Here is a 6,163-nt window from a genome sequence, read left to right on the forward strand (position 1 = left end):
TTTGAAATCAGAAGGTGATTTGAGAAATCCAAGTTGAGTTTAAAAAATAGAATTGGGTTTGAGAGTTTTAGATGGGATATGAGAAATGGAATTAGTTTTTTTGGAATATGGAAATCAAGATAGACTGGGATTTGGAATCTGGCATTTTAAATGGATTTGGATCTGAAGTTTGAGATCCAAGATGAAGTTGCATTTGGAAATCTGGATCCTCAATGGAATTTGGATCTGAAGTCTGAGATCCAAGATGAAGTTGAATTCTGGATCTAGAATCCTAAATGGGAATTGGAACTGAAATCTGAGATCTAAGATGAAGTTGAATTCTGGATCCTAAATGAAATTGGACCCAAGATCTGGAATCCAAGATGAAATTTGGATCTAAAGTCTAAGATCCAAGATGGAGTTGGATCCGAAATCTAGAATCCTAAATGGAATTTGGATCTGAAGTCTGAGATCCAAAAGTGGTGATTGCATTTGAAAATCTGGATCCAAGTTGGGATTGGGTTCTAACTTTGGATTTGATTTTGAAAGTCCAAATGGGACTTTTGAAGATGGGTCTGGGTTTTGAAAACCCATATTGAATTTAAAATTTAGGAAGTGTCAAATTTTGAGATTCAAAATTAATCTCAAAACCTTGATTTTGAATTAAGAAGCAAAAAATATTTTTGAATTTTGAAATCAGAAGATGAATCAGAAATTTCAAAGTTAAATTTGAACTTTGAAATTGATTTTGAGATATTGATTTGAGTTTGAAGTTGAATCTAAAAAATGAATTTAAGATTTCAAAGTTGATTGGAACTTTGAAATTTGAATTGGAAATTTGAAGTTTGAATACAAAAATGATTTTTGAAATTTCAAAGTCAAACTAGACTTTGAAGTTAAATTTTGAGTTTTGAAAATGAGATGGAATTTGAATCTGAATTTATAAATAAGGATTGATTTGAAGAAGATACTCAAAACCACTTGGAGTTTTGAAAGAAAATTTTGAAAATATGATGCAATTCTATCCTATATGATGAATGAAAAAGAATGAAAAATTTGATTTTAAAAGTTATATTTCATTCTTCAAATGAATTCAAATAAGATTGAAAATATAATATATCCCTGACTATGGTCATTGAATATATCATATAACAATCATATTTGAATTCAGGTGAAGAATAAAATATATTTTGGTGCTTTTATAGAGTTTAAAATGAAATTAACTCTCATTATATCCTGACTATTGCTATTGATATATGTTTTGAGTTAATTTTAATTTAAACCCTGATAAAAGAAGAAAATATTTAAAAAATATGATGATTTCTGAAGAGGGATTCAGTGTGGATCCAATGTTATTCCAGGAAAGATAAAAATCCTAAGCATTTCCCACATTTTGACTATGGCCATCAATGTGAGTCATTTGCTTAGGATTAATTACCTCTCATTAGAATGGTGTACTTGCCATTCGTGTTCCCATTCGTGAAGTTTTGGAAATAAAGGAAAAGAATGAAACAAATGTTATTTACATGCTCATCCATTCTAATCTAAGACTGGAAATGTAGAGTTTTTATTAATGTCTAGCTTATAACATCACTGGAATTGAAAACATCGAAAAATTTCTAATTCAAGCTCTTCACATGTTCCTGCAAGATAGATTTAGCACAAAAAGGAAATTCAAAAATGTGAATGTAAATGACTATTCCAATTCTTACACAAGATGCTTTACTCATGTTGAATGAGAAAGGCATATGGCATATCTTGCATTTATGAGAAAATGTGCATATATACCTATATATATAATATATATATATATATATATATATATATATATATATATATATATATATATATATGGGCAATACCATAAGCAAACGAAAGCCTATATGTGAGAAGGCACATGTAATGGATGGAGGCAAAAGTCAGGATGATCCAGGATGAATCAACATGAGATAGGGTAGTTCTTGATGAACTACCCTAGAAAAGAAGGGACACAGTGGTCCATTGGGAACCACTGTGAAGGGAAAATGAACTTTTGTAGTTCTTAATGAACTACTATAGTAGAGAAGGGTCACAGAGGTTCTTTGTGAACCACTATAAAAGATAACCACTATAGTAGTTCTTGATGAACTACTATAGAAGAAAAGAAGGCCACGGTGGTTCAGTGTGAACCACTGTGTAAAATAACAACTATGGTAGTTCTTGATGAACTACCATAGAAAAGAAAGGATGTGAGGGAGGGTGTAGGGATGATACATAAAAACATAACATACCTAAATCTATATCATACAAAATGATCAATTCACATTATCATTGTGCAAGTATTTGCTGAATATAAACATCAAATTAAAAGAATGCTAATATGCCATCATCTAGTACAAGAAGGTTGTTGATATGCTAATGTAAGAAAATGCACAGGAAAGTTAGAAATGGATGTAAAGGGGGGTAATGGGGTGCTAAAGGCTACATTATAGAACAATGTTGTTGCTGTACAGAAAAGTGGTGGTGGCTGACAAGGGTAGCATTTGAAAACGCAGGTAGATGCCTAGGTGGGCTACCGTGTTAAAGGCTACAGGGAGTAAGGTGTACATGTGCTGGGTGCTGTGACAGGGGATAGAATAGGTGTGGCAGCTGCGTGTTGACAATGGGATAATGGGCTATGGAATGAGGGGTTGAAAGTAGGTGGCTGGTGATGCAGTGGTGGCTGGAAGCATAAAAGTCACAGCAACTAGGTGGGTACTATTGTAAAGTGAAGTGGTGGGTGAGTACACAGCAGTTTGTAAACTGCTGTGAATGCTTACAACAGTAAATGGGGGGGAGTGCTATGAAGATGCATTTGAAATGTGGCAGCTGGGATGACATCCTGCAAATGGAGGTAGTAGGTATATGGGTATTACAGGTATGAGGATGTATTTTGCAGGGAATTTTTAGCAGATGTTTGATGCAACAAAACTTACAGCAGGGGTTGGTGGATGTTATGGTGATATGATAGTGGACATATAAATAACGATCAGTAATGAGGGAGATGGGATGTGAGGGACATTGTGCAAAGTGTAATTGTATATAATATAAGCATTATATATAAAGTGTTAATGGAAGCTATGAGTTCTTGTAGGCATTGTTGGGTGATAAAAAGAAACACGGGAAGGATGGACGACAATAGTAAAATAAAGATATTTTTCCTAATGGAAAGCCACCACATGTGAATCAGACATGGGAAATACTAAAAAAGAAAGAAAAATGCAATGAAGATAACACACATAGGAAAATGAGTTATATGAATGTCCAAGTGTTGAATGGCTAACACAAGCAGAAGCATTGCCGATCTCCAGATGTAAGGCACACCATTTTGTAGGAAATTCACCGAAATTGTGAAGGAAACATAGGTTTGCAGGAAATCCAGATAAAGTAAATGCATAAAGGCATATGACTATACTTGCAAATATGGGGAAGTAAAGGTGGGCAGCCTGGTGGAAGCAATTCCCTTCCAACCAAGTCCACCTTCAAAATGAAGCGGAGTCATAGGCAAACCTGCCATTCCTTCTGAAGTATCAGTAACTTTGACAAGATGATTAGAGGACGCAACTTTTGAGTGAACATTTTCTTCCATGTGGATGTCCTTATTAAAGCCACATCTAGGTGCAACAGAACCCAATTCTTGAGCAACTGGTACTGATTGAGAAGATTCTTGTTCCTGCATCTCAGTTAATTGTTCATTCCTCTGTATAGGGTGCTCCATTGAAAATTCCTCACATTTATGTTTTTTTGGGTTCAGGAATATAAGAATTCACAGGGTTACTATAACCACTATCCTGGTCAGGAGAGTCAAGAGGTTCCCCATGAATCCCAAGTTCTCTCTTCCAGTTTTTTTTTTCACAACTTGTCGAGTACATTCTAATTCATCATCAGCACAATAACCCACCATTCTGGATGGCTTTCTGTCCAGCTCTCTCAAATCCTTTTGATTCGTCCTTGGTAAGAGCTCCTTATGATCTACAGGGGCAGATGTACCCTCTCCTGCTTTAGCCTTTATACTTGTCTCACTATCAGATGCTTTATCATTTCTATGCTTCCTAGAGGCTTCAGACTCTTTTGAAAAAGGCTTTGCAACCCTCAAGCTTGCTCAAACTGGTCCCATCTCCACCAGAGCATGAAACAGAATGAATATGACCCATCTCACTTTCTGACTTGGGATCCATTGTGCTCATTATCTTGTTCCTTGGATGGAGCGCATGGATCTCCAACAGTTTCTCTGTAATCACACAGATTCTTAGCAGACTTTACTGTGAACCTTAGTCGATTTGCAATGAAGCCAGTGCAGTCTAATGTAATATATTGTGCAGACAATACAAGATACTGCTGTAGCCAAATCAAACCAAGAGGCTATGTAAAACGGAAATAGAAATCACAATGAGAAAGGTTTGTAGAACACTTTCCTGTAGCGCAATAAGTATAAAGGCTTCCTTCGGTAGATTGCAACAGATCCAATAGAACAAAGACCTAACTAAGAGGACGATCTTAATGTTGGGTTAAACACAACATAGATGCAATACTGGATTAAACGAAATGCTACAAACTTGATACAAAAGGATTTGTTAGATAAGGTGTATTACAACATTAAAAAGAGGAGGAAAAGGTAACCTTATATCAAACAGAAGAACCGCCGCGTAGAGATCAAGAGAAACAAGAAAATCATGGAAAATCAAAAGAGAATTGAGGGAAAATTATAGGAAGGGGATCTAATGAACTCCCTGGATCTTGTGCGTCATATGACTCATCGGCAGATGGGTACTCAGCACCCAGATATGCCTCGTCTGATTGCCAATAGCGGAATATAGCCAAGTGAGTTTCATAGGAAAATCAATTACGAGAAAGAAAGAAGACGAAAAAAAGAGAGAAAAATGTGTAAAGATAACTAAAATAAATAGCAGAAAAGATCAGGAACTCAGTTAATAAGAATAAAGTAGAGAAAGTCAGGTGTAAATAGATTTTCAACCGAAAATCAGGGTAATCTAATAAACACAAAGCGTGATGTCTGAATGAATCTTTTGATTACTATTGCATGAGGTGGGTTGATGTTTGCACAGGCAACATCAACACCACCAATGGTGCTCTAATGGAGTAGAAACCAGAGGATCAAAAGTAAAACAAGGAAAATAGAGAGGAAAGAGTGAAATAAATGCAAAAATAAACTCAAAATCCAGAGGAATTGGCGATGCCATTGCGAGGCATCGTCAATCAACGATGTAAAGGGGAAGATAATCAAAATTGAAAATCCATGAAAATAACACTGGAAAAAAAAAGGAACTCAGATGAAGGATAATCAAACTAAGAAAGGAAAAAAAAAAGAACATTCATGAAAATCAATGAAATGTATGAATAAGAGATAAAGAGGGAGGAGAGAAGATGAATCGGTGACTTACCTTCATTTTTGCAGAGTTTTGCTAGAGGATCAAGCGGGCTCTCTTCAGTAGATAGGGGAAGCAGAAGACGGATGGAAAAGAGGAGATCGTGAAGAATCGATATGCGGAGGTGAGGAATGGATGAAATGGATGGATGCCTAAGCCAGGAGAGGTAGGAGATGGATGCCTATCGACCCCATGAGGGTCGATCTTTATAGGAGGTGGCTGTTTGGCCCCTCTCAGATCAGATCCCCTTTGTTTTGAATTTTCTCAAAATACTGACTCTTTTGTAAAAATTTTGCTAAAAGAAGGTTTTCACTAAAACATCTTTCATAAAAGGGGTTTTCTCAACCTATCTTTCGTATTTTTCTTTTTTTTATATATATATATATATTTTTATATTTTTTCTTTGTTTCTTTTTTTTTGCATTTTCTACATTTTTTGTATTTTTGAAAATAAAGACTCTAGAATGATGGGATTTCTAAACTATTTACACAATTTTTCAAGTATTTACAAAAGGAGGCTTTTCTGAGAATTCGAGTTTATCTTTTTGGAATTTTCTTTAGAAAACAGGTTTAGATCCGGGATTTGAGAAAATATTCAAGTTTTAAAACCTCGAATCGAGAAATGCAGAGCAGTGAATTCAAACGGATGCCGGATGGACTGCCTGAGCCATTCAAAAACTATTTTTGGTATTTTTATAATTTTAATTTGAAAATTGGACAACGAGGCTCAGATTTGGATTCTGACAATGGATCCGGATCCAAAATCAAGTCAAATATATA

Source organism: Nuphar pumila, chromosome 1 (genome assembly GCF_984573655.1).
Source record: "Nuphar pumila chromosome 1, dmNupPumi1.hap1.1, whole genome shotgun sequence".
NCBI lineage: Eukaryota > Viridiplantae > Streptophyta > Magnoliopsida > Nymphaeales > Nymphaeaceae > Nuphar > Nuphar pumila.